The 24,322-nt window shown below is 40.6% G+C and overlaps 2 pseudogenes; one reads left to right on the forward strand and one right to left on the reverse strand.

The window, feature by feature from the left end:
• The first annotated feature begins 12,420 nt into the window (after positions 1 to 12,420).
• Positions 12,421 to 12,540, forward strand: LOC129878025 (5S ribosomal RNA; annotated as a pseudogene).
• A 9,007-nt stretch (positions 12,541 to 21,547) lies between these two features.
• On the reverse strand, positions 21,548 to 21,668 carry LOC129877926 (5S ribosomal RNA; annotated as a pseudogene).
• Between the last annotated feature and the right edge of the window lie 2,654 nt (positions 21,669 to 24,322).

Genomic DNA, 24,322 nt, shown 5'->3' on the forward strand with positions numbered 1-24,322 from the left:
AGTTTATGTTGTATATTGTTGGTGTGAATTGATGCAGGTTGTTGTTGTTGGTTGGATGTAGGTCTTAGGGACCTAATTGGAAATTTGGATAGGGCACATTATAGGGAAGGTGGTGCCCAATTTTCGTCGACGCCTTAGCGAATAACCGAACTAGTTTGGGAAACGACTAAGGAAATAGATTCCATTAATACTAAGATGTAACCTAGGGTACTGGAAAGTAAAAGGGGTTGATATTCATACTACTTTCATGTTGAATAGGTTCAAAGGACGGCAAGACAAGCAGGATAAGGAATAATTCAGACAAGGTATATGAAGCTTTCTTTTGGCATATTTTTGGAATAAGTATGTAGAGCCTACTCTTTCTCTTCTTTTGGCATGTCTTCAAGTTAAGTAATGAATGGTGTGAGCTTGAGGGTAAATCTAATCATAGATGCCAAGCGTAATTCACGGCCCTTATTTATTTCTTGATGAAAGCACTCCTATAGTAATTGAACTAAGGCTTCTCAAGCTTCCTTACGTTAGGAAGTGATGGGTAGGTAAAGCTATCCTTCCTTTCTCTTGAGACATATTTGGCATGGGAATGAGGTTATGATGCCATGGTTGTTCACCGAGCCCCATGATGGGCCGAGTACGAAATGTGACTATGATGACCACATAAAGGAAAGTACAGACTGTGTAGAGTTCATTCTCTTTCTTCTTTTGTCATACCTTAGTTATAAGTTAAACATGATACGATCTCTGAGGTAATGATCTAGCTTGCATATGGTTACTTACTACTCTGCTTGTGCATATGGTTTACATATCTTTACTGAGTCCCATAGAGGGTCGGGTACGACCGAAGTCCCAAAAAGGGGCTGGGTACAATATTAGATGATATAAATATTCACCGAGTCCCAAAAATGGCCGAGTATGACCGAGCCCCACCAAGGGCCGGGTATGCTATGTAAATGCAATGATAAGACGACATGATTGCAGACCGAGTCTCATTAAAGGGCTGGTTATGGTATATTTATGCATATGATGACATAAAGATAAATTTGTAACACCGAGTCCCATAACAGGCCAGGTGTGGAATATGATACTGAATTACATGACCTCATTTTAGAAGGTGCAGGTAATGTGATTTATTAATTGTTGTACTTGTTCTCTGCATCCCTGTGTCAACTATACTTTCCTTGTGGTATTTTATGCTTTACATACTCAGTACACATATCGTACTGACCCCCTCTTCTTGGGGGGTTACGTTCATGCCCGCAGGTACAGACGCACGCTTTGAGGATCCGCCAGCCTAGGGTTCCACCTAGCAAGTTCGGGAAAAGCTCTATTGTGTCGGAGCCTAGCTTTTGGGTACTAAACCTTTGCTGTGTGTTTTCATTTATTTCAGGGGTACGGCGGGGGCCTTGTCCTGCCATATGTTGTCACTAATACTCTTAGAGGTCTGTAGATACGTATGTGGGTTATGAATATATATGTGTGTTCGATTTTGCCTGTATGACTTATATTTTGGGGTGACCTTTGTCGAAGTAGCCTTGTCGGCTTGCATGTGTATTTATAATAGGACGACCCCACAAGCTACGATAGCCTTGCCGTCTTATAAGTTATGTTACCTATTGAGACGTTGTGACTCAAACAGGCGATAGGTTTACTTATGGTTACCAGGAGTATACGTGGGTGTCCAGCTCAAACACCCAGTCGCGGCCCACGGGGTTGGGTTGTGACAGAAAGTGGTATCAGAGTAGTTTATCCTCGGAGTGTCTACAGACCGTGTCTAGTAGAGTCTGGTTTATCGATGTGTTGTGCACCGCATCTATAAACAGGAGGCTACAGGACATTTAGGATGTTGTATTTCGTTCTTATCTTCTGTCATATGGTAGAGCTGTAATACTAAGATAATTCCTCCCTAACGGTTTATTATGTTTACAGCAATGTCTCCAAGAAGAGCGACCACTGCCCCAAAAGGCAAGTCAGTAGCGGGGGAAACTAGTCAGACCCCAAGAGTTACTAGGGCTCGTGCCCAGTCTATGCTAGGGATTGTGCCGTAATCGGCAAGTTCTAGTACGCCGCCCCTGTCAGAGGAACTTAGAGCGGCGGAAGCTGCAGATTTTGAGACTCCAGTACCTGAGCCCACAGCTCCACATCCAGGGCCTAAAGATAGGGCTATAAGAGATGCTGTGCGGTTGCTGACTGGGATAGTGGCAGGGCACACTCGAAGATAGGGGTTAGGAGCAGATGATATAAATAGACAAGATAGTTTAAGGGTTCGTGACTTCCTGGACTGTAACCCTCCAGAGTTCCATGGGCCGAGACTTACGGATGACCCACAGGAGTTCATTCGCCAGTTGCAATGTACCTTGCGAATAATCAGGGTCTCGGAGACTGAGTCGGTCGAATTGGCTTCATATCGTCTGCGCGACGTAGCCACTAGTTGGTATGAGTCCTAGGAACTAGCAAGGGGCGAGGGTACTCCTCTAGCAGAGTGGGATGAGTTTATGGAAGCCTTCCTTGGCTACTTTTTTCCTCTGGAAGTGAAACGAGGTAGAGTGGATAGATTTTTACAATTAAGGCAGAATGGCCGGAGCATTAGAGACTACAGCCTCGAGTTTGACTCATTGGCAAGGCATGCGCCCAGTGTGGTAGCTGAAATGGCAGATAGGGTGCATCGTTACGTAATGGGGTTAGATTTCTATTTGGTTGATAGCTATATGGTCATGGATTCTCAGCCAGGCATGGATATTGCTCGGGTGAAGGCATATGCACAAGGGGTGGAGGATCGACACGAAGGACGATAGCCCGATATAAATTATGATAGGGTCCAGCATAAGAGGGCTAGGTTGGGTCGTTATTCAGGGGAGTTTCGAGGCGAACAGCCTTAGCAGTATAGTAGGTATCCATCCCAGCCAGCCTGGAGTATACCCCCACAATTTACGGGTAGGGGGTTCAATAGTATAAGGTATTCAGAGGCCGATCAAAGCTCTAAGGTCTCAGACTCACAGGTGGACAGGGGCTCGTGTCAGTCGAGGCCACCCTTGCCTCAGTGTCCTTATTGTGATAGGGCTCATTTTGGGAAATGTCATTTTGGGACAGGTGCCTGTTTTACTTGTGGCCGTCAAGGCCATGTTATGAAGGAGTGTCCATTCGGGAGAAGCCAAAGAGGTATAGTTCAGCCCACTAGGTTAGTTGCTGGTTCATCTTTTTCTGTGGCTATGTGCCCTAGGTAGTTATTGATCAAAATAAATGGAAAGTGGCTTCGAATAAATTGCTATGTGACTCAAGTACCCATAATTAGACTGGATTAGCACCTCATGATTGTGTTAAGTTGTCGTACCTAGGCAACCAAAGGTATGGAAGATATAAAGAAAGGCATAGATATGGTGCAGTATACCGAATGTGTTGGAAAAGAATCATACGTATTAGAAAATTAGAAATCAGGACGTAAGGTAGAACAAAACAGATAGTGATATAGGTACACCCTAAAGGGAGGAAGTGGCTTCAAGTGAGATCCTATACTAGCACGAGTTAATAAGATCTAAAGGCCAGCAATAAATGGATAGAAGCCATAATACTGGAGACGGTGCGGAGAATTAATAGTAAGGACTTGAATAGTATGACATCAAAGAATAGGTGCATACAAAGGGGATGAATGCAACAAGAGAATTACGATGAGAACTTAAACATACTATAAGGAATAGCCAGGCTATACTCGACTGAAGGTAAGATATTGGTAACAAAGTTACTGACTACTAGTATTGTGGTGTACAAGCAGCAAAACAAGGAAAGGATGAGAGATCTCTCCTATACTGGAATATGAGGAAACTCAAGGGTAAGTAGAGGAAGGAAGTAAGAAACGATACAGGTTTACGTATAGACTAGTATGGGGATGCTAAAACATATTTCGGGCTACTTTAAGCTCCTACACATGTTCGTGTAAAGGGTGCAATATGATGTGTGGTAAAGGAACTGGAAAGAAGTAATGGAAAAGAAACATCACCTGTTCCTTATGCCTACAGGTAATCTACCTTCTTAAATAGACCATATAAGTTGATACAAGGCCTATGAATGGCAGCCAGTACAGAAGAGTCCTGAAGCACTCGTAAGACCTTATGAGGCTAGTTAACATTCGGGGACGAATGTTCTAAAGGGGGGAAGGATGTTACGCCTCGTACTTTGGTACCTTAGAATGCTTCTTAAGCTTCTCAAGTTTCTGGGAAGGCTCTTAAGTTTCTTAAAAGTTGTTATGTGAGTCGGATAGTTAATAATGCTATCAAATAACTCCAAGGAAAGGAGAACAAAATGCTTCATAATAAGGAAGATTGGAAGTAGAGTTATAAAAATTTGAAAGGAGTTGGAGGTTGAGAAATGAGTCGTAGGACTCGATTGACTCGCGTAAGCTACCAACTTGGAGGTCTTACATACTTGATCTACTCGAGTGCGTGCTGAGACTAAGTAGCAAGGAATACATAGGCTCATAAAGTGCGACGAAATTACAAACCCACAGAAGAGAAATAAGGAAATGACTCACCTACTTGAAGCAAGTAGGTGACTCACCTACTTGACACATGGCAGCACGTGATAGGTACACATGGCAGCACATAAAAGTGACATGTGGCAGCAAGTGACACACCATAGGATGGACCCCACCTGCCACGTGGCAACCATGGATTGGTTGCATAATTGAGGTGGCTGCCTAAGGGTGTGACACGTGTCACCCTTAGGGGCTGACACATGTCACTCTCCAAAAAGATATATATCTATGTATGGATGACTATTAAGTCATTTTTAGCCAAAAACTTGAGCAAAAATAGAGAGAAAAATGTGGAGAAGAAAGCAAAAGCAGCCATGGTTTGGAGAAACACTAAGTTGGTAATACGAGTATAACTCCTTGTGTAAGGCTTCTTTTTGAGTGTTTCAAGATGTTTTGGAAATCCTACACGGACAGCTGTGGGTATTTTGGGCATATCTTTTCGTACAAAATTGCTGTAGGGGTGATTCAAAATTGTATGCGACCTTGATACACATGTCTATAACTTTCATTGAGGCCAAAAACCCTGTTTCCCTCAATTACCCCTTCGAAATTAAGCAACAATATAAGACAGTGGGCTGTCCAGATTTCGCGTTTTGATAGTTTTGGCGAGTTTGACGAGTTTAACGTAGGGTAAGGACTTTCCTTTAAAATTGGAGTTTATGGTGTTGTTATAGAGGGTATTATACGTTGTGTAAGTGGCTGGAAATGTGAAAATATGATAAATATGCTTGACAACCGAAATAAACTAAATTGGAATCGCTATAGTTAAATTATAGTCGAAATGAGGCGTTGTGCGTATGGGGGCTGTTGAAGGTGTGTGATGGTGTGTTGCAGGTCCTAAAGGAATTCTAAAATATGTGTGGGAGATGCTGGTTACAGCCACACGACCCTCCATTCCGCACGATTAAAGGTTTTATGAAATAAAGGCTAAAGACCCTATTTTGATATCGTAATGTTAAGTAAGTTGTTTGGAGCCTATGTTGTGGAATGTTGCCATGTTTTATATATATATGAGCTGCTGGTTATGTTGTTGGTTGGCTGTAGGTGTTAAGAACATAATTGGTAATTCGGATAGGGCACGTTATAGGAGAGATGCTGCTCGAATTCCGTTAACTTCTTAACTAGTTAATAGACTAATCGAGATTAGTCAAAAAAAGTGAATAAGGAGTTGTTTCCTATGGGGTCTTGGTTGTGAATTTAGAAGCTAGAAAGTTAAAGGTTACTAATATTAATATTACCTCAGTGTTAAATAGGTGCAGAGAACGACGAAACAAGCCGGATTAGAAGCAATCGATAAGAGGTATGTAGAGCCTACTTTTTCTCTTCTTTTGGCATGTCTTCAAGTTAAGTAATGAATGGTGTGAGCTTGAGGGTAAATCTACTCATAGATGCCAAGTGTAATTCACGACCCTTATTTACTTCTTGATGAAAGCACTCTTACAATAATTAAACTAAGGCTTCTCAAGCTTCCTTACGTTAGGAAGTGATGGGCAGGTAAAGCTATCCTTCCTTTCTCTTGAGATGTATTAGGCATGGAAATAAGGTTATGATGCCATGGTTGTTCACCGAGACCCATAATGGGCCGAGTATGAAATATGACTATGATGACCACATAAAGGAAAGTATAGATGGTGTAGAGTTCATTCTCTTTCTTCTTTTGGCACATCTTAGCTATAAGTTAAACATAAGACGATCTTTGAGATAATGATCTAGCTTGCATATGGTTACTTACTACTCTGCTTATGCATATGATTTACATATTTTTACCGAGTCCCATAGAGGGCCGGGTATGATCAAAGTCCCAAAAGGGGCCGGGTACGATATAAGATGATATAAATATTCACCGAGTCCTAAAAAAGTGCCGGGTATGACTGAGCCCCACCAAGGACCGGGTATGCTATGTAAATGCAATGATAAGATGACATGATTGTATACCGAGTCTCATTAAAGGGCCGGTTATGGTATATTTATGCATATGATGACATAAGAATAAATTTGTAACACCGAGTCCCATAACAGGCCAGGTGTGGAATATCATACTGAGATACATACCCTTATTTTAGAAGGTGCAGGTAATGTGATTTAGTGATTGCTGTACTTATTCTCTGCATCCCTGTGTCAACTATACTTTCCTTGTGGTATTTTATGCTTTACATACTCAGTACACATATCGTACTGACCCCCTCTTCTTGGGGGGCTGCGTTTATGCCCGCAGGTATAGACGCGCGCTTTGAGGATCCGCCAGCCTAGAGTTCCACCTAGCAAGTTCGGGAAAAGCTTCATTGTGTTAGAGCCTAGTTTTTGGTACTAAACCTCTGCTGTATGTTTTCATTTATGCAGGGGTACGGCGGGGGACCTGTTCCGCCATATGTTGTCATTCTTATTCTTAGAGGTCTGTAGACTTATGTGTGTGGGTTGTTTAGGAGTTTATTTTGGTTATGCCTATGCGATATGTTGTAAAACCTATTATGTTATGGCAGCCTTGTCGGCTGGCTTTCCCCTTTATTACATGATGAAAATGAAAGAGGCCACACGTGTATGAATATTTTATCACCAACTGGGTTCATATGTTTGGTTCCTATATCTAGGATGATTTATGAACATGAAAAAGTTTTAACCCATTGAGGTTTTTGTGAGCAGTATCATGTTATACATAGTCCAATTTGACTGTAGTCGATAGTTACGTAAACGGGGGTCCAGGTCGGTCCCCAATTGCGGCCCATGGGGTTGGGTTGTGATAGAACCCTATAGGCTGTGACTTGGGTCCGACTTGGACCCCCCGTATATATATCTATCAGTTGTGGTCAGATTGAACTGTAAATAAACAATATCATGTAACAAATCCCCAATGGGCGATAATATTTTCATAAACCTGTAGTCCTTTTCATTTGTATCACAACATGACAGGGTACACAAGCCGACAAGGCTGCCATAACATAATAACATATATCATATATCATGTAGACCCAGCTGAATCAAACTGACAAACACAACCCACATATACATATCTCAGACCTCTAAAAATATTGATGAGAATATATGGCAGGATAGGGCCCCCACCGTACCCTCGAATGGACAAAATAATTTTATACATCAGTGGACAGTATCAAAAACTAAGCCCCAATACATGGAATCCTAAGCTGACGAACTCCCAAAACATGTATTTGTACCTGCGGGCATGAATGCAGCCCCCCAAGAAAGGGGGTCAGTACAACATATGTACTGAGTATGTAAAGTATAACATAATATAATTAGAGGTATATCTGAAACAGAAGAACAAGAGAACAATTTATTAAGTCAGAAACATGTACCTGTATTCTGTAACTTATAAAGACATGCATGCTCAGATTTTCAATATAGCCGGCCCCATCAGGGGTTCGGTGAATCATATATGTAGAATCAGTATCAGGCCCCGTGCCATCAGCACCTTATTAAAACACATCATCATCATATATATACATACGTACCCAGCCCTCTAGTGAACGGCTCGGTGGACAATGTAGTGAATTGCACAAATCTGATAACCAGATCAGGACTCAGAGAAAAAGTGTTATAGTATACACGAGTAGAGTAGTGAGAAATAAAACAAAGTTTAAATCATTATCTGAGACTCAATAAAGTCATCAAGTGAACCCTAACCTGGGGATCAGGGTAGAATGTATCTAACGTATACTCTCTAACTGTCCCTACGGACTATGTAAAAAGTAGTTTTTCTTAGAAATCTTAGACATATACCAATGTGAAATATCTTACAGCAGTCCAAGCATTGGTTATCTCAGAGCCTTTCTTTTGTTCAAACAAGAGCTTAGTCGAATCATTTGTTATACAGTCATATAGAAGCTTCGAAGATAGCAGCTTACTACTTTAAAGTTTAATCATTCAAAAGTAAGTGAGGGTCCTGAAGTCATATTCAGAACCTGGGAATGGAATTACCCCCAAAGCTCATATCATATCCTGCTTATATCTAAGACATTCCTAAAGAGAAAAGATAGGCTTTACATACCTATACCAAAAACTTACCGAGAGAAGCTTCACATACCTTATCTGAATTATTCCTTATCCTGTTTGCCTCACCATCCTTTGAACCTATTCAACATTAAAGTAATACGAATATCAACTACACTTAGCTTTCCCGCATCTTAGGTTACACCTTAGTATTAATGGAATCTATTTCCTTAGTCGTTTCCTCGACTAGTTCTTTAGTTTGTTAAGGCGTTAACGAAAATTGGGCAGCACCTCCCCTATAATGTGCCCTATCCAAATTTCCAATTAGTTCCCTAAGACCTAAAGCCAACCAACAACAACCACCTGCAGCAATTCACACCAACAATATACAACATAAACTCCAAATGACTTATTAAAAAATACGATATCACAATAGGGCGTCTAGCCTTTATTTTGTAACGCCTTTAATTATATGCAACGGGGGGGTCGTGTGGCTTTAACTAGAAGCATCCACATCCCTTTTAGAATTCATTTAGGCTCTGCAACAATACATTACACCCCTGCAGCAATAACTCACTCAAAACTATCAAAACGTGAATTCTAGACAACTTACTAATTTACCTTGTCGCTTCGTTTCGAAGGGGTAATGGAGGAAAACAGGATTTACGTCCTTCATGAAAGTTATAGAAATGTGTCTTAGGGTCGCATACAATTTCTTATCCTCCCTACATCAATTTTGTACAAAAAGATATGCCCAAAACACCAACAGTAACCTGTGTAAGATTTCCAAAACCAAAATCTGGGCAGTACCTCCTCTACACTTCATCACCCTTTATAGAGAAGCTAAAAGCAAAACTGGATTTGAAATTATGAATGAAAGTTATATAGCTATGAAATAAATTTCCAAAACATATTAAATCATTCGAAATGAATCTGTACACAAGAAGTTATACCAATATTATTAACAATAGTCCCTTCCAAAAATGGGTTTGTTAATTAGTTCATAACATTTTCTCCTTCAGCTTTCTCTTATTTCTTTCCAAGTGTAAACTGCAACCATGGTTCCTTAGGCATACTAAGACACATGTATACACTCCTACATGGTTGAAAAACATTGTAGATAATTAATTCACGGAGGAAAATTGAAGAACTCACCTTAAATTTGTCCAAAGTCGTAGCTAATCCTTTTCTTGCTTCACGTTTGTTCTCTCTTCTCTTTGGTTTCCTTTTTGCTGAAAATGAATGACTTAAGAGTCATTAACATACCTTTATGTGCTATTTTGGGAGGTGACATGTGTCATCCCCATAGGGGGACATGTGTCCACACCTTATTTGTCCAACATAACCATGCAACTAGTTAGGGGCTACCACATGTCCTTGGTGGGGCCCACCCCCAAGTAGGTGGGTCACCTACGTGACCCCAAGCAGGTGGGTCACCTGCTTGCTTGAGGTGCTGCCACGTGTCGCCTTCCTAGGCCGCCTCGTGTCATCTTCTCCTCTTCTTTGTGGGTTCGTAATCTCATCTTATTTTAAGAACCCGTGTAATCCATGCTACGTAAGCTTGGTATGTCCTCAAGTAGCTTAGGTATGTAAGACTTCTAAGCTAGTAGCTTATGTAGGTAATTCGATTCCTACGACTCATTTCTTGGCCTCCAACTCATTCCAGATTCCTACGATTCTATTTCCAACCTTCCCTCTCACGGGGTATCACATTCTTCTTTCCTTCGAGTTGTTTAATATGTGTGGATAATAGGGGTCTCATGGCTACTTTCAAAAAGATTAGGGACACGTTTCAAGGTTCAATAGTGTGGGGTGTAACATCCTTCCTCCCTTTAGAACATTCGTCCCCGAATGTTAAACAAAATCTTCCTTAGAACATTATACAGAGTATTGGGAGGTTCTTTGCTGTTTTTATAATACATACTCCCTCCTAAGTGATTAATATATAGGTTTTAGGAGTTGAGGTTACCTGTAAATATCGATTACAGGTGCGGATACTTGTATTTCATGTTCTCTTCAGTTCCCCGCTCATCCTCTTTCTGGTTTTGGTTTTTCTATCGTATCTTACTGGAAGGCATGTCTTTAGTCTACAATCTTCCAATTTGCCGATCTAGGATGGCGATAGGTTTTGCCTCACAAGATTCCATCTCCTGGACCTTATCTATGGAATATACCCTGGGTGGCTCGTCAGCACCTTTGCGAAGCATTCTTATCTGATGGACTGGGCGTATAGTTTCCAAGTGGGGTGGTAATCTCAACTTACCCACCACATTGCCCATCTTATGAGTAACTTGATACAGTCTAATATATTTTGGGTTAAGTTCCCTTTTTTGAGTGACTCCGTTATGAACATCCAATTATCAATTTGCACTCTATATATCGATATTGATTATCTGTATATCACTTTTACCAACTCTGGGTTGTTAGTCAATAGTTTACTTAATCCCGTTCGGCCTACCGGCTTAGTTTTTTCCCCAACAGGGGGACTCATATACTCTGCCTTACAACATCTTGTAGTGGGGTCATCTGAATACCGAAACGGTAGCCCTTCTCATAGGTAAACTCAATAAGTGGTGGACGATATCCCTAGCTACACTTAAAGCCATCCTCATAAGCGCAATATATTTTCTAGCAGTTGATAGTATGCTCAGCCTATTTAGCAGCCCACGGAAAATGTGGTACGAAGGCTTGTCGGTGCTCCCGACCTCTTCTTGGACTGATCTCTAGACGTTAATCATAATTGAAGTCCCTCTATCTGAGATATTAGCTGGGGAAACCTCATGGAACCTTATTACCTTCTTGTCCTATAACTTCACCTAGTGCCAGCTGCATAGGTGGTTTTGTTTGGAAGCAAATGAGCTGATTCGTTAGCCTCATATAGTCCTTCTCGACTCTTTTCAGAATTGTAATTAACATTCTATCTTTTGGGTCCTTCTTCCCCTCTTTTTTCCCCCTAATCCTTAGGGTTGTCTACCGAATAATGTTGCAGTCCCCTTATATAATGGCTCTCGTAGTCGTTCTATGCTTTGTCTAACATGATCTGGTATAATTTCGAAGGAATTTTGGCATATAAGCTTGTCATCCTGTAGTAATCAGTTAGTTCTGTCGGTTTTACTTAGACCCTTTCACAATTTCCTTTACCCCCGCTTGTAATCCTCTAGACATATTATCTTGTGTCATTCTTTACCTTTACAAGAGTATGAGAGGGTACAAGAAGTATCCTAGCATTACCTCGCTAGTTCTCATGTTTTACCTCTCCTTTTTCACCCTTATCCTACATTCGATGTCGGGGGAGATCTTTGGCCCAATCGTGGCCATGTATTATGTCATCCGTAGTACCAATTCTATCTCGATAGTTTGGCTTAACCTATCTTTGTATCCCTCGATGGTTAATTGCAACTTGGGCTTCCTTGCCTAGGACAATACCTGTGGGGACTCCGTAAGGTCCTATCACTCTTTACTCTACAATTTTACACCTTCTTGGCGGAGTAGGTAACCTTTGATCGAAGGAGTAGGGACTAATATCATTAATCCACAAGTAACATTCCCTCCAGATTCATCTGGCGCTAGAGTGCGAAGTGAGTCTTGTAGTCCTGGTCATATTGTGGAATTTTTGACCTTGGGTATTGCTTTCTGTCATTCATAAATTACATCAGCTGGTACCCTTACCTTTTTGGGTTTTGCTTTTTTTTTCTTTTTCGCCCTCAGAGTTGGCTACCAAGTGGTGTCTAAATTCCCTCACCCACTGGCCCATATAGTCATTCTGCAGTTTTCCTCTCATTAACTGGTTCTATGATGAAGAGCTGTGGTATTTGAGTGCGTCGTCAGTTTGCAATTAGCTAATCCTTCTTGTTTTGCTTAAGCCCTTGTTACAATTGCCTTAACGTATCTTATAATACTCTGGGTACATAATCTTATATCGTTTCTCCGTCGCTAGTTCAGACTCCTCCATGTCGCGCGATCACACCAGCACTAACGCATTAAGTTCCATCAGAATTTTAAAGTTAAGTGTGCTGGGGCGAGAGTAATATTGGGATGGGTGACCTCCCTGGGAAGTCTTCGTGTCGCATTTCATTGTAACCCTTTCCACGAGGTGCGGGCACTCAACTTAGCTCCAAATTTACCTCAGCGTTGTCTTGCGAGTGTTTATGTTTTGCCCTGTCCTTTCGTCTGTTATCTTGCATCCAGTGTCGGCGTAGACCTTTAGCTCCACTATCCTCTATTCACTTTGTGTTCTCCTTATTTTCTACCACAAGAGGCCTTCTATTCCTTTTCCTTTGGTTATTTATCTATCGTAACTTCATTTACGACTAACTCTATGACCAATGTTTTGGCTTTTGGTCTAGCATGTTGTCATTATCCATTGTAGTATTTCTTGAGTTATTCGATATCCTTTCATGGTTACACTCTTTTGTTTTTATACATAACCGCCTTCTAGTGTTATGTCATTCAGGGTCTCATCCCAAACTTCTTAACGCTGCCTTATATAGCATTCTGGCTTCCATCCAATTACTGGTGGCTTCCAGACCTTTCTAACTTGGTTCGGCCAGATATCTTATTGAAGTTTAGACGTCCATCTCAAATATATTACCATATCGATTTCCTTCACCTTAATTTTGCCATTTTCTTATTAACTTCCCCCATTTGGAGGGTACTCGTACTTTCCTCTATTTGTACTTGTAGTCGTTCCAATTTCAATTAGGCAGTACTTGTATTCTGACGATAACTATTCCAGGTTTTCTTGAAGTAGTGGCTTTGTCCCAACCTGTATTCTTTGTTTCTTGGGATGGATGGAAGTTGTGCCATTTATTCCTTAAGTTTGCTGTCTTTGTCTCTTAAGAGTTCCATTATTTTTTTTGGGGGGGCGACGTTATGTACACACGTCATTTTTTTGTATCCTAAGCTCCATGCTCTCACTGCGTTCTCAACGCAATCTTTTAAATTAGTCAACGCATACTAAGTGCGCCTTACTAGTGGTCCCACTTTATCCCCGCGTCCTCGTTTCACACTGTTCAATTCATACTTGCATATCCCCCTTTTGGTTTATATTCATGTTCAGTTCCTGACATCTCTTTGAGGTGATTCTGTTCGAAGCTCTTTCCCCAATTAGTCAGTGGAGAACTATAAACTGTTATCATAAATCATTTTCCAACCATTGTTGGAAGAAATCAAAACCTCTTAAACATCACAATACTTCTTTTAGTACTTGACCTACCTGGTCTCCTTTTGAGTTTATCCTCGAGCTATGAACAACTCATCTAATTTACAATTAGGAGTTGAGGGCTTGGTATTTTTGTCAAAAAGAGTGAAACTCATTCGCGGGATATCTTATCCTTCATCCTGAGCCCTCTATTTATATTCCTACAGTACAAATATGGCTGGAGATACCATAGTCAGAACTTTCTAGTTAAATAAGCTTTTGTACCTCCGAAATAAAATTCTTCAAGTGAAAAGGGTGCCCCTTATCGGCAACCTGAAGGATACCTCTTACACCTTTAGTTGAACACAGTAGGGGTACTTGGTATCAACTTCTCAGACATCTCAAAAATCTATGTTTCATTTCCTTTTCCCCGTTCTGGGAAAATTTCGGTAGAGTTTCCTCTACATTTCTTACTTATCCCAAAACCTGCACGCAGAAAATACCAACAATGTCTCACAGGGCCAACACATATATATACATATCATATCACAGCCGCACAGGGCTTTCAATGTCATCTCATATCGCAGCCACACAAGGCTTACAACGTCAACAATAATATAAAAATATTGGACTTACCTCATATGTCCAACTCCAAACTGCATCTATTGCACTTTTCTGTCTGCTTTCCTTTCAGTTTTCAACTTTATATTTCAATACCTTACCCGACAGATATCTTCCGTGGCTTTACTTTACTTACCTGCATGCTTCATAACTTTCCATATCGTCAATTACTTCCTTCGGTTGATTTCGTCCTTCTGTGAAGATCCAAGGTTAGTATAAGGAATTTTCCTATAACTCGGATCTAAAGCACGATCTTAGATGTAGAAGGAAGGTAACACCCTAAATGTCCTATAGCTTCCTGTTTATAGATGTGGCACGTAACACATCGATAACCAAAACTTTACTAGACACGAGTCTGCAGACAATCCAAGGACGAAATGCTTTAATACCACTTCTGTCATGACCCAACCCCGTAGGCCGCGACTGGGGTCCAACCAGGACCCCCCGTAGACATATCTATCAGCTGTGGTCACATTGAACTGTAAATAAACAATATCATGTAACAAAGCCCCACTAGGCGATAACATTTTCATAGACCTATAGCCCTTTTCGTTTGTATCACAATATGACAAGGCACGCAAACCAACAAGGCTGCCATAACATAATAACATATATCATATATCATGTAGACCCATCTGAATCAAACTGACATACACAACCCATATATACATGTCTGCAGGCCTCTAAAAATATTGATGACAACATATGGCGGGACAGGGCCCCCGCCGTACCCCCGAATGGACAAAACAATTTTATACATCAGTGGACAGTATCAAAAACTAGGCCCTGATACAATGGAGCCTCTCCCAGCTGAGCTGCATGGAATCCTAAGCTGACGAACTCCCAAAACCTGTATCTGTAACTGCGGGCATGAATGTAGCCCCCCGAAAAGAGGGTCAGTACGACATATGTACTGAGTATGTAAAGTATAACATAATATAATTGGAGGTATATTCGAAACAGAGGAACAAGAGAATAATTTATCAAGTCAGAAACATGTACCTGTATTCTGTAACTTATAAAGACATGCATGCTCAGATTTTCAATATAGCCGGCCCCATCAGGGGTCCGGTAAATCATATATGTAGTATCAGTATCAGGCCCCGTGCCATCGCCACCTTATTAAAACACATCATCATCATATATATACATACGTACCCAGCCCTCTAGTGAAGGGCTCGGTGGATAATGTAGTGAATTGCATAAATGTGATAACCGGATCGGGACTCAGAGAAAAAGTGTTATAGTATACACGAGTAGAGTAGTGAGAAATAAAATACAGTTTAAATCATTATCTGAGACTCAATGAAGTCATCAAGTGAACCCTGACCTGGGGATCAGGGTAGAATGTATCTAACGTATACTCTCTAACTGTCCCTAAGGACTATGTAAAAAGTAGTTTTTTAGAAATTTTAGACATAAACCAATGTGAAATATCTTACAGCAGTCCAAGCATTGGTTATCTCAGAGCCTTTCTTTTGTTCAAACAAGAGCTTAGTCGAATCATTTGTTATACAGTCATATAGCAGACTCGAAGATAGCAGCTTACTACTTTAAAGTTAAATTATTCAAAAGTAAGTGAGGGTCCTGAAGTCATATTCAGAACCTGGGAATGGAATTACCCCCTAAGTTCATATCATATCCTGCTTACATCTAAGACATGCCAAAAGAGAAAAGATAGGCTTTACATACCTATACCAAAAATATACCGAGAGAAGCTTCACATACCTTATCTGAATTATTCCTTATCTTGTTTTCCTCGCCATCCTTTGAACCTATTCAACATGAAAGTAATACGAATATCAACTACTCTTAGCTTTCCCGCATCTTAGGTTACACCTTAGTATTAATGGAATCTATTTCCTAAGTCGTTTCCTCGACTAGTTCTTTAGTTTGTTAAGGCGTTAACGAAAATTGGGCAGCACCTCCCCTATAATGTGCCCTATCCAAATTTCCAATTAGGTCCCTAAGACCTATAGCCAACCAAAAACAACCACCTGCAGCAATTCACACCAACAATATACAACATAAACTCCAAACGACTTATTAAAAAATACGATATCACAATAGGGCGTCTAGCTTTTATTTTATAACGCCTTTAATTATACGCAATGGGGGGGGTCGTGTGGATGAAAAAATAAGCATCCACATCCCTTTTAGAATGCATTTAGGCCCTGCAACATTACATTACACCCCTACAGCAATAACTCACTCAAAACAATCAAAATGTGAATTCTGGACAGCTTACTGTTTTACCTTGTCGCTTCGTTTCGAAGGGGTAATGGAGGGAAACAGGATTTACGTCCTTCATAAAAGTTATATACATGTGTCTTAGGGTCACATACAATTTCAAATCATCCATACATCAATTTTTTACAAAAAGATATGCCCAAAATACCAACAGCAACCCGTGTAAGATTTCCAAAACCAAAATCTGGGTAGTACCTCCTCTACACTTCATCACCCTTTATAGAGAAGCTAAAAGCAAAAATGGATTTGAAAGGCTAAATTAAAGTTATAGAACTATTAAATAAATTTCCAAAACATATTAAATCATTCAAAACGAATATGTACACAAGAAGTTATACCAATATTACTAACAACAGTCCTTTCCAAAAACGGGTTTGTTAATTAGTTCTTAACATTTTCTCCTTCAGCTTTCTTTTATTTCTTTCCAAGTGTAAACTGCAACCATGGTTCCTTTAGGCATCCTAAGACAAATGTATACACCCCCACATGGTTGAAAAACATTGTAGATAATTAATTGACCGAGAAAAATTGAAGAACTCACCTTAAATTTGGCCAAAGTCGTAGCTAATCCTTTTCTTGCTTCACGTTTGTTCTCTCTTCTCTTTGGTTTCCTTTTTGCTGAAAATGAATGACTTAAGAGTCATTAACATACCTTTATGTGCTTTTTAGGAGGTGACATATGTCATCCCCATAGGGGGACACATGTCCACACCTTATTGGGCCAACATAACCATGCAACTAGTTAGGGGCTGCCACATGTCCTTGGTGGGGCCCACCCCCAAGTAGGTGGGTCACCTACTTGACCCCAAGCAGGTGGGTCACCTGCTTGCTTAAGGTTTTACCATGTGTCGCCTTCCTAGGATGCCACGTGTCATCTTCTCCTCTTCTTTGTGGGTTCGTAATCTCATCTTATTTTAAGAACCCGTGTAATCCATGCTACGTAAGCTTGGTATGTACTCAAGTAGCTTAGGTATGTAAGACTTCTAAGCTAGTAGCTTACGTAGGTAATTCAAGTCCTACGACTCATTTCTTGGCCTCCAACTCATTCCATTCTATTTCCAACCTTCCCTCACACGGGGTATCACATTCTTCTTTCCTTCGAGTTGTTTAATGTGTGTGGATAGTTGCGGTCTCATGCTACTTTCAAGAAGATTAGGGACATGTTTCAAGGTTCAATAGTGTGGGGATACCACTTCTATCATGACCCAACCCTGTGGGCCGTGATTGGGGTCCGACCTGAACCCCCGTTTACGTAAGTGTCGACTACAGTCAAATTGGACTATGTATAATGTGATACTGCTCACAAAAACCTCAATGGGTTAAAACTTTTTCATGTTCATATAGCCTCCTAGATATAGGAACCAAACACATGAACCCAGTGGGTGATAAAATATTCATACACGTGTGGCCTTTTTCATTTGCATCATGTCATAAAAGGGAAAGCCAGCCGATAAGGCTGCCACAACATAACAACTTTTACAATATATCGCATAGGCATAACCGAAATAAACTCCTAAACAACCCACACACATATGTCTATAAACCTCTAAGAATAGGAACGACAACATATGGCAGGACAGGGCCCCCACCGTAACCCTGAATGAACGAAAACATACAGCAGAGGTTTAGTACCCAAAAGCTAGGCTCCGACACAATGGAGCTTTTCCCGAACTTGCTAGGTGGAACCCTAGGCTGGCGGATCCTCAAAGCGCGCGTCTGTACCTGTGGGCATAAACGCAGCCCCCCAAGAAGAGGGGGTCAGTACGATATGTGTACTGAGTATGTAAAGCATAAAATACCACAAGGAAAGTATAGTTGATACGGGGATGCAGAGAACAAGTACAACAATTAATAAATCACATTACATGCACCTTCTAAAATGAGGTCATGTAACTCAGTATGATATTCCACACCTGGCCCGTTATGGGACTCGGTGTTACAAATTTATCTTTATGTTATCATATGCATAAATATACTATAAGCGTCCCTTTAATGAGGCTCGGTCTGCAATCATGTCATCTTATCATTTCATTTACATAGCATACCCAGCCTTTGGGGGGCTCGGTCATACCTAGCCCTTTTTGGGACTCGGTGAATATTTATATCATCTTATATTGTACCCGGCCCCTTTTTGGGACTTCGGTCATACCTGGCCCTCTATGGGACTCGGTAAAAATATGTAAACCATATGCACAAGCAGAGTAGTAAGTAACCATATGCAAGCTAGATCATTACCTCAGAGATCGTATCATGTTTAACTTATAGCTAAGGTATGCCTAAAGAAGAAAGAGAATGAACTCTACACAGTCTGTACTTTCCTTTATGTGGTCATCATAGTCACATTTCGTACTCGGCCCATCATGGGGCTCGGTGAACAACCATGGCATCATAACCTTATTCCCATGCCAAATACGTCTCAAGAGAAAGGAAGGATAGATTTACCTACCCATCACTTCCTAACGTAAGAAAGCTTGAGAAGCCTTAGTTCAATTACTGTAGGTGTGCTTTCATCAAGAAGTAAATAAAGGCCGTGAATTACACTTGGCATCTATGAGTATATTTACCCTCAAGCTCACACCATTCATTACTTAACTTGAAGACATGTCAAAAGAAAAGAAAGAGTAGGCTCTACATACTTATTCCAAAAATATGCCAAAAGAAAGCTTCACATACCTTGTCTGAATTATTCCTTATCCTGCTTGCCTCGCCGTCCTTTGAACCTATTCAACAAGAAAGTAGTATGAATATCAACCCCTTTTACTTTCCATCACCCTAGGTTACATCTTAGTATTAATGGAATCTATTTCCTTAGTCGTTTCCCCGACTAGTTCTGTTATTCGCTAAGGCGTCGACGAAAATTGGGCAGCACCTCCTCTATAATGTGCCCTATCCAAATTTCCAATTAGGTCCCTAAGACCTACAGCCTACCAACAATAACAACCTGCAGCAATTCACACCAACAATATACAACATAAACTCCAAATGACCTATTCAAAAATACGATAGCACAATAGGGCGTCTAGCCTTTATTTTGTAACGCCTTTCATTATACGCAATGAGGGGTCATGTGGATTCAACCAGAAGAACCCTAACCCACATTAGAACATATTTAGTCCCTGAAACAACACATCACACCCCTGCAGCAGCACCTCACATGAACAACACTATCCTTCGATGACAATTTAACTATAGTGATTCCAATTTAGTTTATTTCGAACGTCGAGCATTTCTACGACATTCTTAAACTTCTAGAAACATACAAGGGGGTACATCAACATATAACAACATCATAAACTTCAAATTGAAAGGAAAAACCTTACCTTTACCAAAATTGGCCAAAACTCGCCAAACCTATCAAAACGTGAATTTTGGACAGCCTACTGTCTTGTATTGTTGCTTAGTTTCGAAGGGGTAATTGAAGGAAATAGGATTTGTGGCCTCAATGAAAGTTATATACATGTGTATCAAGGTTGCAAACAATTTTGAATTACCCTTACAACAATTTTGAACGAAAATATATGACCAAAATACTCACAGTTGTCCGTGTAGGATTTCCAAAACCACATCTGGGCAGCACCTCCCCAATACTTCATCACCTTTTTTCGAGCAGAGAAAAGACAAATTGGGTTTTAGAGGCTAAATTAAAGTTGTATCCCTATGAAATAGATTTCCAAAACATCTTGAATCACTCAAAAAGAAGCCTTACACAAGGAGTTATACTCGTATTACCAACTTAGTGTTTCTCCAAACCATGGTTGCCTTTGCTTTTCTCTCCACGTTTTTCTCTCTATTTTTGTTCAAGTTTTTGGTTAAAAATGACTTAATAGTCATCCATACATATATATATATATATCTTTTTGGAGAGTGACACATGTCATCCCCTAAGGGTGACATGTGTCACACCCTTAGGCAGCCACCTCAATTATGCAACCAATCCATGGTTGCCACATGGCAGGTGGGGTCCACCCCATGGTGTGTCACCTACTGCCACGTGTCCCTTTCATGTGCTGCCATGTGTACCTATCACGTGCTGCCATGTGTCAAGTAGGTGAGTCACCTACTTGCTTCAAGTAGGTGCGTCGTTTCTTTATTTCTCTTCCGTGGGTTCGTAATTTCGTCGCACTTTAAGAGCCTATGTATTCCTTGTTACTTAGTCTCAACACGCACTCGAGTAGCTTAAGTACGTAAAACCTCCAAGTTGGTAGCTTACGCGAGTCAATCGAGTCCTACGACTCATTTCTCAGCCTCCAACTCCTTTCGAATTTTTATAACCCTATTTCTAATCTTCCTTATTATGAAGCATTTCGTTCTCCTTTCTTGGAGTTATTTGATATCATTATTAACTATACGACTCACATAAAGACTTTTAAGAAACTTAAGAGCCTTCCCAGAAACTTGAGAAGCTTAAGAAGCATTCTAAGGTACCAAAGTACGGGGTGTAACATCCTTCCCCCCTTTAGAACATTCATCCCCGAATGTTAACTAACCTCATAAGGTCTTACGAGTGCTTCAGGATTCTTCTGTATTGGCTGCCTTTCATAGGCCTTGTATCAACTCATATGGTCTATTTAAGAAGGTAGATTACCTGTAGGCATAGGGAACAGGTGATATTTCTTTTCCATTACTTCTTTCCAGTTCCTTTACCACACATCATATTGCACCCTTTACATGAACATGTGTAGGATCTTAAAGTAGCCCGAAAGATGCTTTAGCATCACCATACTAGTCTGTACGTAAACCTGTATCGTTTCTTACTTCCTTCCTCTACTTACCCTTGAGTTTCCTCATATTCCAGTATAGGAGAGATCTCTCGTCCTTTCCTTGTTTTGCTTCTTGTACACCACAATACTAGTAGTCAGTAACTTTGTTACTAACATCTTACCTTCAGTCGAGTATAGCCTGGCTATTCCTTACAGTATGTTTAAGTTCTCATCATAATTCTCTTGTTGTATTCATCCCCTATCTCAAAGGGTCTTATCATCTCTCACGGTGGAGTTACGTATCCACAATACTTCTTTATATCAACAATGCCATGCACGGCCAATGTATATATACATGCATATCATCTCATATCACAGCGACATAGGGCTTTCCAGGGGGTCACCCATCCCAATATTACTTTTGCCCAAGCACGCTTAACTTTGGAGTTCTGATGGGATCCGGTACGTTAGTCTTGGTATGATCGCACCCTGCCCCGTGGGGCACATATCTACCAAAGAAGACAATGACCCAACAGCTGATCCAGTAGGCCAAGCTGCACCGCCCAAGTTACCCTTATATTCTTATTACACGGACCACATCCTATCTTTAGCCACTTTCTCACAAGGCTTTACTTATTTTCATAACTATCCTCATTATATTCACATCATATCCTGTTCGCATTCTACCCCATAGTATAACACTTCTTAACCTTTTTCATGATACTTACTGTGGCTTACTTACCCTTCTTAGTTAATCTCATCCTTAATGTCTCACCAGCTGTCTTATTAATACTTTATATCCGTCACAATTCTTTTTTCCTTGTACTCCTGTCTTAATCATACTATTACTTCCTTTAACTACAACTCATCATAGTTTACTCCTGTGCATAAATTCGGTCGGTGCCTTAGTATATCGTTCTATCCAGATCTATCAGTCTTCTCTAAATCATCTTCTTTGGATCATAAGTCTTTTCCAACATCGTTTTACCATACCAGTATCGATCTCCTAGTTTTTATTGCCATCGATTTAGTAATTAACTCATTTCTCGAGGTTCGCCATACTTGTAGTTTAGTCACATCTCATTCTTATTATGGACAAGGCATACTACAACCCTGTATCTCATTCTTCTTTTATTTTTAGGGAGATTTGGACAGAGTTTCCTCTGTATTTCTTACTATCTCAATACTTGCACGCAGAAAATGCCAACAATGCCTCACAGGGACAATATATATATTCATATCGTATCATACCGCAGCCACATAGGGCGCTCAATATCAACAGTATGAAAATGGACTTACCTCGTATGTCCACTCGAACTGCACCTATTACACTACCTTGTCTACGTCTCCTTTCAACTTTAAACTTTACACGTCTATCGTATCTCAATACCTTACCTGCGTGCTTTATAACTTCCAATATCGTCAGTCCATTCCTTCAATCTATGTTGTCCTTCTGCAGAAGTCAAAGGTTAGTATAAGGAATTTCATTCCCTATAATTCAACTCTATCGCACGATCTTAGATTTGAAAGAAAGGTAACATCCTAAATGTCCTGTAGCCTCCTGTTTATAGATGTGGTACACAACACACCAATAAACAAGACTCTACTAGACACAGTCTGTAGACACTCCAAGAGAAAGCTTTACATACCTTGTCTGAATTATTCCTTATCCTGCTTGCCTCGCCGTCCTTTGAACCTATTCAACATGAAAGTAGTATGAATATCAACCCCTTTTACTTTCCAGCACCCTAGGTTACATCTTAGTATTAATGGAATCTATTTCCTTAGTCGTTTTCCCGACTAGTTCTGTTATTCGCTAAGGCGTCGACGAAAATTGGGCACCACCTCCCCTATAATATGCCCTATACAAATTTCCAATTAGTTCCCTAAGACCTACAGCCAACCAACAACAACAACCTACAACAATTTACACCAACAATATACAACATAAACTCCAAATGACTTATTCAAAAATACGGTAGCACAATAGGGCGTCTAGCCTTTATTTTGTAACGCCTTTCATTATACGCAACGACGGGTCATGTGGATTCAACCAGAAGCACCCTAACCCACATTAGAACATATTTAGTCCCTGCAACAACACATCACACCCCTGCAGCAGCACCTCACATGAACAACACTATCCTTTGACGACAATTTAACTATAGCGATTCCAATTTAGTTTATTTCGAACGTCGAACATTTCTATGACATTCTTAAACTTCCAGCAGCATACAAGGGGGGTAATACAATATATAACAACATCATAAACTTCAAATTGAAAGGAAAAACCTTACCTTTCCCAAAATTGGCCCAAACTCGCCAAACCTATCGAAACGTGAATTCTGGACAGCCTATTGTCTTGTATTGTTGCTTAGTTTCGAAGGGGTAATTGAAGGAAACAAGATTTGTGGCCTCAATGAAAGTTATAGACATGTGTATCAAGGTTGCAAAAAATTTTGAATTACCCCTACAACAATTTTGTATGAAAATATATGACCAAAATACTCACAGTTGTCCGTGTAGGATTTCCAAAACACAATCTGGGCAGCAGCTCAGACATCCAGTCGCAGCCGATGGGGGTGGGTCATGAAAAAAAGTGGTATCAGAGCAGTTCATCTTTGGAGTGTCTATAGACTGTGTCTAGTAGAGTCTTGGTTATCGATGTGTTGTGCACCACATCTAGAAACAGGATGCTACAGGACATTTAGGATATTGTCTTTCGTTCTTATCTTCTGTGATGCGGTAGAGCTGTAATAATAAGATAATTCCTCCATAACAGTTTATTATGTTTACAGCAATGTCTCTAAGGAGAGCGACCACTGCCCAGAAAGGCAAGTCAGTAGCGGGGGAAACTAGTCAGACCCCAAGAGTTACTAAGGCTCGTGCCCAGTCTATGCCAGGGATTGTGCCGCAATCGGCAAGTTCTACTACGCCGCCACTGTCAGAGGAACTTAGAGCGGCGGCAGCTGCAGATTCTGAGACTCCAGTACCTGAGCCCACAGCTCCATGTCCAGGGCTCGAAGATAGGGCTATGAGAGATGTTGTGCGGTTGCTGACTGGGATAGTGGCAGGGCACGCTCGAAGACAGGGGTTAGGAGCAAATGATATAAATAGACAAGATAGTTTAAGGGTCCGTGACTT

Source organism: Solanum dulcamara, chromosome 12 (assembly GCF_947179165.1).
Source record: "Solanum dulcamara chromosome 12, daSolDulc1.2, whole genome shotgun sequence".
In the NCBI taxonomy this organism is placed as follows: Eukaryota; Viridiplantae; Streptophyta; class Magnoliopsida; order Solanales; family Solanaceae; genus Solanum; species Solanum dulcamara.